Genomic DNA, 13967 nt, shown 5'->3' on the forward strand with positions numbered 1-13967 from the left:
AGGAGACCCACTTACTAAGCAAGGATCAGTTCAGACTACAAAAAGACTGGATTGGCCAAATGTTCCATTCTAGCTTTATAAAGAAAACAAGAGTGGTGAGAATTCTCATACACAGAACAGTTCCATTTGTAGCATCAGATGTACTATCAGACCCTGAAGGGAGATATGTGATGGGCATGGGCAACTTATTTAACAGTAAAATGATTTTGATAAATGTTTATGCACCCAATGTCGATGATAAGGAATTCATGCACAATCTATTTGCATCCATTCCCAATGTGAACACTCATAACATTATAATGGCAGGGGACTTTAATTGTGTTTTAAATCCACTCTTATATAGGACTCCTGTGACAGGGGGGCGACATCTAATACTGCAAAGACAATTACTTACAAATACGTTTTTAAATTTATCAGACCCCTGGATGTTTCTTAACCCAAACTCAAGAACATATTCATTCTACTCACCAGTGCATTATAGCTACTCAAGAATTGATTATTTTTTTATAGATAATTTCCTGCCTACGATTAAATCATGCAAATATGACACAATTGTTATCTCCGACCATGCCCCTCTAGTCTTGGAGCTAAAATCATTAAGCCCCTCACACTCACCTCGCAGATGGTGTCTTAACCCTCTTCTATTGGCAGACGAGAACTGTACAGAATTTATATCCAAACAAATCAGCTTCTTCCTAGAGACAAACACACCCACAGAGGTTTCTGCAGGAACACTCTGGGAAACTCTAAAGGCCTTCTTAAGAGGACAGATTATTTCATATCTTTCCCACAGAAATAAATTAGAAACCAAGAAAGTGTCAGAGCTAAGAAGCAAAATTAATAGAATAGATGAAGAACAAGCCAGGCATCCAAGTGAAGCTCTTCACAGGAAAAGGCAGGCCCTGCATACAGAACTTAACATCTTAACAACCAAAGAAACTGAACAACTTATTTGTAAGTCAGGATATCATTACTATGAACACGGAGAAAAAGCTAATAAGCTTTTAGCTCAACAAATTCACAAAGAAGAAGTTCGCACTGCAATACCAGTAATCACCAATATGAATGGAGAAGAAATTATTGACCATAAAAATATAATGCACGCAATTAGAGATTATTATAAATCCTTATATTCTACTAAGCTCAAAGAAGACAACACACAATCTAATGCATTTCTGGATACATTACAGACACCACAAATAGATGCTTTAAGTGCTGAGGAACTGGATAAACCTCTGACGCTAACAGAATTACTAGATGCTATAAAGTCACTTCAAAGCAGGAAACCAGTAGGCCCTGATGGTTACCCTGTAGAATTTTATAAGAAATTCTCCACTCAGCTAGCTCCCCTTTTATTGGCAACATTTACAGAAGCTAGAGACAACCAAATACTACCTCAAACATTTCGTCAAGCATTAATCACCGTCTTTCCCAAACAAAATAAGGACTTGTTACAATGTGCATCATACAGACCAATTTCACTCCTGAATAATGATGTTAAGATACTCTCAAAAATTCTAGCTAGAAGGATGGAGAAAGTGCTATCCTCGGTAATATCACAGGATCAAACTGGATTTATTAAAGGCCGACACCTATCTTCCAATCTCAAACACCCCAGAGATATTACTATCATTAGATGCAGAAAAAGCATTTGATATGATTGAATGGAACTACCTTTTCACTGCATTGGAGAAATTTGGGTTTGGCCCGAATATTTGTGCATAGATCAAACTACTGTATACCAATCCAGAATCTTCAGTTTGTATTAATAACATTTGTTCAGACTACTTTAAGCTAGAACGTGGTACCAGACAAGGATGTCCCTTGTCGCCACTGCTGTTTGTAATCGCCATTGAACCATTGGCGGTTTACTGTCGAAATTCTTATCAGATAAAGGGGATTATCAGAGAAGGACTGGAACAGAAAATTTCTCTATATGCAGATGATATGGTTTTATATATATCAGACCCAGAAAACACTGTCCCTGCAGTTTTAACAGCACTAACATAATTTCAAAAGATATCTGGTCTTAGAATTAATCTGAATAAAAGTATACTCTTTCCAGTGAATTCACAAGCATATAATATTAGACTGGACACCCTACCTTTTACCACAGCAGATCAGTTTAAATACCATGGGGTAAATATCACAAGTAAACATAAAGCTCTTTATCAACAAAATTTTGCCGTCTGTATGGAAAAAATTAAGCAAGACTTGCATAGATGGTCAACCCTTCATCTCACTCTAGCCGGAAGAATTAACATTGTTAAGATGAATATTCTTCCTAAACTTCGTTTTTTATTTCAAAACATTCCAATATATATCAATAAATTGTTTTTTAAACAGTTAGATTCAACAATAACCTCATTCATTTCGAACTCAAAACACCCACGTATCCGAACAGCGACCCTACAAAGACCTCAGGCAGAAGGTGGCATGGCTTTACCTAATTTTCAGTTTTATTACTGGGCAGCAAACATACAAGCCATAAAAACCTGGACACAAATATATGAACATACACAGGCTTGGTCTGCAATAGAAGTAAAATCCTGTAGTACTTCATTATACTCCCTGCTCTGCTCTCCAATAAATGCAAGTTATCGTAAATATACTAATAACCCAATTGTGCTTTACTCACTCAGAATATGGAACCAACTTAGAAAGCATTTTAAGATGGAAAATCTTTTATCTGTGGCACCTCTGCAAGAGAACCACCTCTTTCAACCCTTCGCAAACATTTCCAGGTATTATAAACTGGATAAGTTTTGGGATTAAAATGCTCAGAGATCTTTATATAGACAACATATTTGCATCTTTTGAACAATTACGTTCAAAATTCAACCTCCCAGCTACACATTTCTTTCACTATCTTCAAATTAGAAATTTTGTTAAACAGAAACTGCCCGATTTTCCTCACTTCGTACCCTCCACAATGCTGGAAAAAATACTGCTCAATTTCGAGGAATTAAACACCATTTCCGCATTATATAAAATCCTATTAGAGTCCCTGCCTTTCAAAGATCCAAGAGGACATTGGGAAGAAGATATCTTAATCAATATATCAGAAAAGGAGTGGAAGGTAGCAAAGCAGAGAATTCACTCGAGCTCCATATGCACAAAGCATAGAATTATTCAACTAAATATTATATATCGAGCTCATGTCTCGCTTAAAACTGTCCAAAATGTTTCCAGGGCAAGATCCAACCTGCGAACGCTGCAACCAAGCTCCTGCCTCACTGGGTCACATGTTCTGGGCCTGCACCCAACTAACATCATTTTGGACCAAAATTTTTAAGTGCTTCTCAGACAGCCTTGGGGTCACAATTCCTCCTAACCCATTAACAGCTGTGTTCGGTGTTCTTCCAGACGGACTTGAAGTGGAGAAGGACAAGCAAACTGTGATTGCATTCACTACACTTTTGGCACGCAGACTTATTCTGTTAAATTGGAAGAATCCTAACTCTCCTCTGATAAGTCAGTGGGAAACCGATGTTTTATATTATTTGAAATTGGAAAAAATCAAATTATCAGTTAGCGGATCTGTACAAAATTTTTTCAAAACCTGGCTGGATCTAATCAATATTATTTTAGAATAAGAGAAATAACTATTACCGCATTTAATTCCCTTCTCCATTTCTTATTTACCTATATATATTTCGCCCTTTCTTTTGTTTATTGTTGACTCATTAAAAAGCCCTAAGCAATTCTCCTTTGGCTAAGCTCCCCTTCTCAGGGGTGGGGTTTGATTTGTCTTCAATTTTGTTTGGTTATAAATTGATCTATTTGTAAGGAATGATTACAATAAAAATTAATAAAAAAATTTAAAAAAAAAACGATGCATGTTTGCTAACTAAAGGTCACCAGACATGACCTAACTCCTGTTGGTATGAAGTAAACAGGTTGACTTTGACTGATGGAATGGCAAGAGTGGGGGGAAGATTTCCAAGCTAAATAAAACTGGAGACTGATTTAACTGCTATTCTGAACTTAAAGCTCTCGATCAGCATTAATGCTTTTAAAGACCTCCTTTTGTTAAAGAACTTTGGCTTCTTTTCTTCCAATATGTAAATTCAATGGTTTATAAAATGAACTCTGACCTTTGTTTCTCCAGTCACTCTCATCATGCTGTATCAGACTACTGTAACGAATGCTCCCTCCTCAGCCTGGTGCTGCAGGTGAAATAAATGACTAAGATGGACAGGCTTTTCTCCTGCCTGATTACTGTGACTCAAAAGGTTTTATCGACAAGTTTCTTTAATTAAGATGCCGATTTCTACCACACATTCACCTTTCACTGTGTCAATATTTTTAATACTTTATTCCTACTTACCACATGTTAATGTCACATACAGTAATTCCAGGTTAACTCACGAGGGTGGCTTCACCAAAACAACAAATCTTTGCTCTGACAGATGATTCAAGCTCAGGACTTACACCACCTACTCTCTCCATGTCTATTCCGGGGGGATTGTTGTGGCTCTTTTATAGAGCGCTCAATGAAGTTTAAGAATTGATGCCAGGGTGCATACCAGCTTCTGAAATTTGGAGGGCTATGACAAATGTGCTGTTCCAAGAGAAACTGGAAACATGTAGCAAAAACATCAAAGTGGATGGAGGATTTAAAAAATGACTTTGTAAAACAACACAAATGATGTTCACTCAGTATGTTCATTTTTCTGGAAAATAACATTGCAATGTCAACTAAGCAGCAATTCAACATTTCTGTTAGAGAGCAGCTGGGGAGACCCCCTACCATGCCAAATCAGCACGTCTTCTTGGTTCAGGCAGACAGAAAGTTGCTTCAGTGTTGAGACTGTAAGGAACAGACGCAGATGGTGAAGATGAATAGATGACAACATGCCATCTCTGATGGGAAATACTTCCAGTTTTTTTTTCTTGCAGGCCTCCAAGTGAGAGGCACAAGGCACTATAACATTGCATTTGTTAGTTCACAATCATTTTGATATTGTAAATCCTGCACAAACCAGACTTTCATAGGGATAACATGTTTCATCAAAAAGATCAGTAGTCTATAAAGACAACCGTGGCATGATATGGTGCTGTGGAGGTAATACCCGCTGCCTCATGGATACATATTGTGGCCGGCTCTTACCCATGTAGACTTCATTTATTGTTAAATTATCTGGGAACTCTAAATTGGCCCCATGGGTATGTATGCCTGGCATGTTGAATGCTGAGATGAATGTGTGGAGTTACAAAAAAAGGACAGAATAAGGAATAAGACAATCAGAGGTACAAAAAAAGTGGCAGAGATATCTAAGAAAGTACAGGAAAGAAGGCTGAAGTGGTATGGATATGTGATGAGGACAAACAATGAAGATGTAGACAAAAGAGTGATGGGAATGGAAGTACAGGGGAACAGAAAGTGAAGGAGGCCAAAGTGGAGGTGGATGGATGAAGTAAAAGAAGATCTGAAGGAAAAGGGCTTGACTGGTGAAGAGATACAGGACTGAGTTGTTTGGAGAAGGTTGATCAAGCACATTGACCCCACACAGAAGTGGGAAAAGATAGGGAGAAAAAGAATAAGGTATGTATGAGTGGTGCCATGTCCATGGACTGTTCCTGCCTTGCACCCAGTGCTTGCTGGGATAGGCTCCAGCTTCCTCATGACCCTACTCAGGATAAGTGAGTTTGGAGATGGACATATGGATGGATGGGTCTGTATGACAATGTGGCTGGTTACTGTCTTTCTCCTGAACTGAATTAAACAGATTAACAATGTCACTATGAAGACAATTATTTTACACGCTGGGTCATAGACAGGTCTGCCTTCACACTGCCCAACATGAATTATAATATATTATAATTTTTTTTGTATTTATTTAGCGGACTTAAAAATCACAACCTTCAGTATGACAATTCAGGTCCTCAGCCACACTAATATGCTGCAGGGATTAGCTTCAGCCCCCGATGACCCTGAATTGGATTAAGTGGGTTTGAGAAGATTATGTAATGTTATAAATAGAGTACACTGTTCAGAGATAGTCATGGAGATGATATGGTTAACAGCAGTAAAACTACAATGAACCTATGGTGCATATAAAAGTGATTTGCCCTAAGGTTTCACTTTGTATTGTAATACAACATTGAATCACAGTGGATTTAATTTGGCTTTTTTGACAAGGATTAAAAGAAAAGGACTATTTAATGTCAAAGTGAAACCGGATCTCTGCAAAGTGGTCTAAATTAATTACAAATATAAAACACAAAATAGTGCACTGCAAAACTATTCAGCCCCATCAAGTCAAGGTGCACCTTTGACAGCCATGACAGCCTTGATTCTCTAAGCACAAATCTCAATTAGCTTTGCACATCTGAACCAGAGTTGGATAGGTAGTAAAATTTTGACTTCAGAATCGATACTAGCTTGCAGACCTCAGTAACAAAACAGTTCTGAAACAAAAAAACGGATAACTCTAAAGTCCCTCGTCTTACTCCAGTCTCCTTGGTGTGCCACACTATGCCAAGCTTCCCTCTTGATAGCCGTGATGTTCCCATTGCATCGATTGGTTTCTATGAAATCCTGAAGTTCCAATCATGTTGATGCAACTTTGGGTCTCCTTATGAAGTTTCCATTGCATCAAAGGAACAATTCCCCCGTGAAGTCCTTCTTACCCATACACCATTGCACGATACATCACACCTGTTAACACTGGCTCCCTGTTATGTACACACTTTTGCTTATTCTCATATATAAAGCAAAACATGGCAATGCCTCTAAGTACATCTATGACCTTGTCAAACTCTGCATTCCCTCATATGGTCTCCATTCTACTGGCTCTCTCTCACCCTGCAGCAGCCATGCTGAAAACTCCCATCCATGCGGAAGAGAACTTTCTTCCGTTGTGCTCCACACCTATGGTATGCCCTGCCAACAGGTACCAGAAATGCCCTGACTCTTGACTATTTTATAAAAACGACCGAAGACACATTTGTTCTGTACATCTTTTAAGGATTTTAAGAACTTTTAGGTTTGCTTTTCTTCCATTTTGGGTATTACTCGACTCATCCTATGTTGTATGCTTGCTGTTCTATCATACTGCTTTCTTATATATTTTACTTTACGTTAAATATTGTTTTTCATTTAATCTTTTACTACTTAGTTTAATACTTTTTATTCTACTTTTTTATGCCTTGTAGTGCTTTGGGTCAAAAAAAGCACTTTACAAATAAAGTTTATTATTACAGGCAGTCCCCGGGTTACATACGAGATAGGGACTGTAGGTTTGTACTTAAGTTGAATTTGTATGTAAGTCGGAACAGGTACATTATTTTAATAAATGCTATTGTTGACTGACTGTAACCAAGTGCTCTGCCAATGAATGATGGAGTTTCACTTCTCTCTGACCTTTTTATTATTTCTACTTTATTTTCCATGGTGATGGTTTTTCTCTTCTTTACTGTATCACCAGCACTTGCATCAGATTTGTGTTTCAGAGACATTCTTGAAGGGTGAAGACAAAAGGTTAAGATGAGTTCTTCTGTACAGCACTGTACAGCTATCACAGCAGGCAGGCATCCCTCGTCAGCACGTCTGGTATACTGACAAGAGACAACTTCCTGCTATGTACGTAACAGTACAAGCAGGCTTGCTATTGAGAATGAATGGGAGTAGCGAGGGGCGGTTCATCACCCACCCACCACACAGTCACCTCCACTACAGTATGCAGCCTGCAGCGTGTGTCCACCCACCAAGAACGAACACGGTGCGGCCAAAGGCGTGTAGTGAATCGCCCACCACCGCCCCCATTTAACAGGCAGCCACCCGAAGCACACTACAATGCTACCCCCCGCCGCCCCGTTCACCCTCAATGGCCTCCATTCAGCCACAATCGGGTCACCGCTTGCAGCATTACCAGCCGCCCACTGAAAACGATTCTGGGGGAGCCGTGTGTAGTGGGCGGGCAGTGAAACGCCCTACACCGCTCCATCCAGCCAGCGTCCAGTCAGGAGCAGTAGCTGTGGCGGCGTAGTGGGTGGACAGTGAACCGCCCCATTAAGCCTCCATCCTACACACGAGCGATAGCTGTAGCCCCAGTGACTATGGACCATGGGTCACCGCTCGCTTGCCGCCGGGAGCCGCCTTAGGGACACAGGGACACTTGTGGATAGCGCTTTGAGTACTGAGAAAAGCGCTATATAAATGTAATGAATTATTATTATTATTATTACACTGCGCGAGCAGCAAAATCACACCCCTCCACCCACTACTTGCAGCGTCCTCCGGTCAAAGATGACAGAGCGGCAGTTAATGAGGCGCATGAGTCAAGGCTGTGGCCTCGTTCGTAAGTTGTAGGTCGGGTGTCCGTAACCTGGGGACTACCTGTATTAGTATTATTTGCAGAAATAAAAACAAGCTATGAGTTCATAGATTTTAGAACAGAATTATCAGTTTCTTCTAGCCCTCGATACGTTGAAGACTAGTAAAACCTGCAAAGCTAACAGCATTTTATCAATTGTATTGAAAGAAATGAAAGATGTCATCTATAAACCCTTATTAGGCATATCCATGTAGTCACATGAGAAAGGAGAAGTACCTGAGGACTAGAAAGTTGCAAATGTAACTCCAGTCTTCAAGAATGAAGACAAAATGGATCTAGCTAATGGCAGTACCTGTATGAAGATAACATACTAAATAACTGCTAGCATGGGCTTATGAGAGGAAGATCTTGCCAAACCAATCTTTTAGACTTGTTTGAACAGGCAACTGTAGTAGTTGAGAAAAGTAAAGTGTACAACATAATTTATTAAGACTGTCACACACTGAAGCTTAATTCTGAAACTAGAAGCTGTATTTGAGGTAACCAACAAAACTGGATCTCACGTTGGTTAACTGGCAGGAGACAAAGAGTTCAGATTAGAGGAGGATGCTGCACGTGCAGAGAGTTCATCAGAGGAGTCCCTAAGGGGTCTGTTTTGGCGTCGTTACTATTTTCTGATTTATATTTATGACATTAATTCTGGCATGGTTAGTAAGTATTCAAAATTTCCTGATGATGCTAATTGGTGTAATGTCAGACACCGAGGAGGAAGCAAAACAATTCAGAAAGACACCGACAAGCTTCGGAACAAGACATACACTTGGAAAATGAAGCTCGATGTAGAGAAGTGCTACACTTGGGCAAAAGGGACAAGAATTATAAATACAACAGGGAAGATACTGTCCTAAAGGAAGCAACCTTGAAAAAGGATTTAGGGGTTTATGTTGACACAACTTTTTCAGCATCAAAACAATGTTCAGAAGAGATAAAAAAGGCAAGTAAAACTTTAGCTTATATCTTTAAAACTGTTCAATATAACAGACTATATATTGCACTAGTGAGACCACATCTGGAGTATTCTGTGCATTTCTGGTCACCACAGTATAAGAAAGACATAGCAGCACCCAAAGCTGTGCAGAGGACAGCAACCCGCTACATCTCAGGACTCAAGGGACACACTCAGAGAATTAAACCTCTTTAGCCTCAAGTAGAGGAGACAGCATGGGGACCTAATCCAGGTCTTCTATATATACAAAGGCACTGATAAAGTAGATCCAGCAGAATTCTTTCAACTTAAAAAGTGAATCACGTACTCAAGGACACTGGTGGAAATTAAAGGGAAGTGCATTTAGGACTAAAGCCAGAAAGCACTTCTTTACACAAAGAGTTGTAGGAATCTGTAACAAACTACCAAGACATGGTATTGAAGTAGAAACCTTGACAACCTTTATGAAGAATTTGCATGAGATATTAGGATAGCTTAGCTATTAGCTAAACAAACTAGCCTGATGGACTGAATGGTCCCCTCTTGCATTTCCAATTTCTTATGTTCTTATTAGACTGCTATGCAGAGATCTGTTTTCAAATGACATTCAAGAGACATTTTCTGTTGATCAGTGCCAAAAAAGCCAACTTATATCCACCACGATTCAATCCTGTATAATAATAAAATGTGAACATTTCCAGGGGGTGTTAATACTTTTAATAAGTGCTGAATATGATATCCACTAACTAATTATGGGACTTCTAAAACCAGCTGGCTGCATCTGTGACTGAAAGGGAGTGAATACTTGTGTAATCAATTCTTTTTGTGCTTTACTGTATATTTGCAATTAATTTAGATCGCTTTGCAGGAGTCTATTTTCACTTTGACATTCAGTTGATCACTGTTAAAAAACCCAAGTTAAGTCCACTGTGATTCAATGTTGTATAACAATAAACTGTGAAAACTTCCAATGGGGTGACTTGAGATATTTACTTCATACAGCACCTTTGACAGCATGAATCAATAAAGAGAGCTGTCTACGAGAAGTGACATATGGATTAGGCTGCTGTCAGTCAACAATATAATTTTATACATCCTTTTGATCATGAAAATGGCATCTTTACCCAGACTTCAAAGTGTAGCCTTTGAAAGATTTAAATTTCTAAAACAGAAGCACAAACCTGAGAAGCGACTTGCCCAGCAACACATCAAAACTGCAGTCTTATGATGGCAAATCCAACTCCTTATCCCCAAGACCAAACTGCCATAAGTATAGTACTTGTCACTGAGCTCCAAGACACCTTAAGGAAATGTGGTTGACCCTCATGCACCCAAATGCGTCCACAATGAAGTCTTTAAGATGTGAACAGAGAATTTCCTTTTCAGCTCCTGTGAACACCTTAAAAATCTTGACAAACAAGACGTCCCTCCGCCCACCTCAGTAGGTGCTGCAGGTCAGCCCCGTGTCCGTCTTGTTGAACGTTTGCTGCACATTTCATTCTGCCCCACGTTGAGGGCACAGAAGCATGATGGGAGGCACAATGCCAGGGAAGCCGATTGGCTAATGCTTTTCATCTCCAAGCGGCCCCTAGCAACAGGCCATGTGACTCTTCGCAGCCACTGCAGACTTAAAAAGCTCTACACTGAGAAGAGAATCAGCTGCCTGCAAGAAACTAACTTCTCAGAGCTGTGATGGCAGGATGAGAAGGGGAGATGTGCAGCAAAGGCAAGGGATGGAGCAAGATACAGAGAGAGAGAGCGTGAGAGCGAGCTGTATATTAAATGAGGACTGCGGAACAGATGCAGCCAGATGGACAGGGAATAGAGCATGTGTGCTAAAGATAGTAACAGACACAGAACATACAGGCAAAGGGAAAAAAAATGTACAGTTGCGGCATTAAAATGCCTCCCATATGAAATGCAGTATTGCCGACGTAAACAGAAAAATCTGATTAGCATTAGGCAAAGCTGTTCCGCCTAAGGTTACCCCAGTACACCAAAAGGATGATTTACTCTGATAGCAGCGATAGGATTTCATTAAATCATGAGGCACCTCAAGGTACAACACCACCCCGCCCTAATGCTAAGAGCACCATACCCTTAGATATATCAGGATGAAGAGCTTTTAATTTCTAAAGAACTGACAAATGCTACATATAACGGGAAACAAACAACAATCAGGGTGTAGCCTCCCCACTGAGAGCTACCTGACCTTGCTGTTGTCCTCTAGTAATCACCACAGAGAAGGCTATTCAAGACTTTCTCTCATTCACTTATCCACTTATTTACTTTCTAACTGGGTCATCCAGTCCAGGATCACAAGGGGCTAGTGTCTTACCCCACAGTATCGGGTGAAAAGCAGGGACCAACCGTGGATCGCAGGTTATGTATAGCCCCTACTTACTAGGCCAATTGGGCTACATCGGGATTTGGTAGGCAAACCAGGATAACAAACGCCACATAAACAGTGAGTAGGCATGGGATTCAAATCCAGAACTCTGGAGCTATGCAACAATATCACTAACCACTGGGACACCTCGATGCTCAGCTCTCTACTGGCCATCAAGATCATCCTGTTCTTCTATCCCTTCTAATTATTTTTGAGCCTTTTGTGCAGGTCACATACCAGCTTCAAGCTCACTGGTTACTTGTCAGCAGCCTCTTAACAAACTACCATGATGCACTATGTTAAGACTAGCTTTACATCGTTTGGTGCTCCCATCCTGGGATCTACAGCTGTTAAAGCCTACCTAACCATTAGTCTAATGGGCCCCATGATCAAAACCTACTTTACCAACTGGCATTGTTAGCAGAACTACAGCAGATCCTTTGCTAATGTGGAGCCTTTGAGCCAAAGGTAGTGAGGAGGACTCGGCTGCTCAAATTCTCAACCAATCAGACCTCTTTTGGGCCAAGCATCATTACAATCACCTATTTACCATCATTCAGTTTTCCCTTTTCATAAGCAAGAAAAAAGTGTCAAGTGCGTACCATATACTGTATACTCATGGATAAGTTCTCCCGCGAATAAGTCAGGGCTTGATTTTACTGTATATTTTCTGGTATTTTATAATGTCGGTCGTATAAGTCGAATGTGGAAAACTCACGCTATTGGTCCAAGAGATTATGATATGTTAACGCCCACCTGAGAGAGTAACCACGGAGCACACTGCCTTTTTTTTCTATGTATTGTGCCTACGTGACCACACGGTAATACCCGAATTATTCTGAAGCGATTTGTGTTTTTTATATCTCACACCCTCATACACCTTTATCATAAGAGCATCATCCCTTATCTATGATGGAGCATTCAATCAGAAGAAAATATGAAGCTGGTTTTAAATTAAACATCGTTGAAGTAGCGAAAGAAATTGGTAACTGTGCTGCTACAACAAAATTACATGCATCTGAGAAACTGGTGCGAGATTGGAGGAGGCAAGAAGATGTAAAAAAAAAAAAATGTAACTCTTGGATTTTTGAACGGGTGTATAAGTCAGGGTCTGATTTTATGATCGATTTTTTGGGTTTCAAGACCCGACTTATACGTGAGTATATACGGTATCTTGACTTGCAACAACTGATAGTAGAAGAAAGCTACAGACTCCACTATGTCTGAAAAGCAAACTGCCTTGGATCTCCATGAAGTGATGCTCCATAACAAAACATAACACTCTCAAACCCTAAGACACCCTTGTAGGGGAAAGAGGACTAGCTTGACGATATCAGACACAACACAGGAACCAGCCTTAGTCAGAATGCCAGTCCATCACCGAGCTCACTCACACACAGCCACAATCACTTTGACGGACAGCCATTTCCAATTAGTCTAACACGAATTGTTGTAATGAGGGAGGAAAACGGAAGTACCCATAAGAAACCCCACAGAAATACTGGGAGTTCATGCAGATTCCATATGGACATCTACAGGTTGCAGTAGTCAAACTCAGGATATCTGAGCCATGAAATAACAGTGCTAACCACTGCACCTCCATGCCAGGCTAAAGTAGCCTATTGCCACATGTACAAAATGAACTATAGATTTTGGAATGGTAAATGTTGTACCATTAAGCAACTGGCATCTGTGATTGCCTGCAGAGAACAAAGGATGACTCCACTTGATCTTTGAAATGTGGGTGAACTTAAAATAGATTACAGTAAAACGCCTCTTGGGAGGACTTGCAAAGACTGCAATAAAAGTCTTTGTTAAGAAGAAAGGAAATGGTGTTCCATTTGTATGTTCACTTTTTTGGAATATAATATCAAAATGTCAGCTAAGCAGCAATTCAATACTTCTGGTAGAGAGCAGCTGGGAAGACCCCCCCAGCACGCCAAATCAGCACGTCTCCTTGGTTTTCAGGCAGACAGGAAGTCGCTTCACTGTTGAGACTGTAAGGAACAGACGCAGATGGTGAAGATGAAAAGATGACAACATGCCATCTCTGATGGGAAATACTTCTAATTCTTTATTCTAGGATTCCCTGCAGGAGACACAAAGCAGGAATGCATCCTGGCTGGGATGACACCATTGTATTGTGTTGGATAGTTCATAATAATTTTGCTGTTTAAGTAGGAACCAGATTGTCCGAAGAATAAAATGTGTGATTTAACAGGTATAAGCCCAGCAAATGAGCATACATATAAGAATAAATTTTAATACAAATTCTGAACTAGCCAACTATCCATCTCAAATCCTGAGTAAA

The 13967-nt window shown here is 40.0% G+C and overlaps 1 protein-coding gene across 5 annotated transcripts in view; it reads right to left on the reverse strand.

The window, feature by feature from the left end:
- The window catches only part of arhgap39 (Rho GTPase activating protein 39), a 448090-nt gene that overhangs the window by 299031 nt on the left and 135092 nt on the right, over positions 1-13967 (reverse strand). Inside the window, exon 1 of one of the 5 annotated variants that reach the window (XM_051929197.1) lies at positions 10449-10720. The exons of the other annotated variants lie outside the window; for them this stretch is intronic. The gene's annotated coding sequence lies outside the window, so the exon portion shown is untranslated. Of the gene's footprint in view, positions 1-10448; positions 10721-13967 lie in introns of those variants that run through there. 5 annotated transcript variants of the gene reach the window in all.

The sequence above is a fragment of the Erpetoichthys calabaricus genome, chromosome 6 (assembly GCF_900747795.2).
Source record: "Erpetoichthys calabaricus chromosome 6, fErpCal1.3, whole genome shotgun sequence".
Lineage (NCBI taxonomy): Eukaryota > Metazoa > Chordata > Cladistia > Polypteriformes > Polypteridae > Erpetoichthys > Erpetoichthys calabaricus.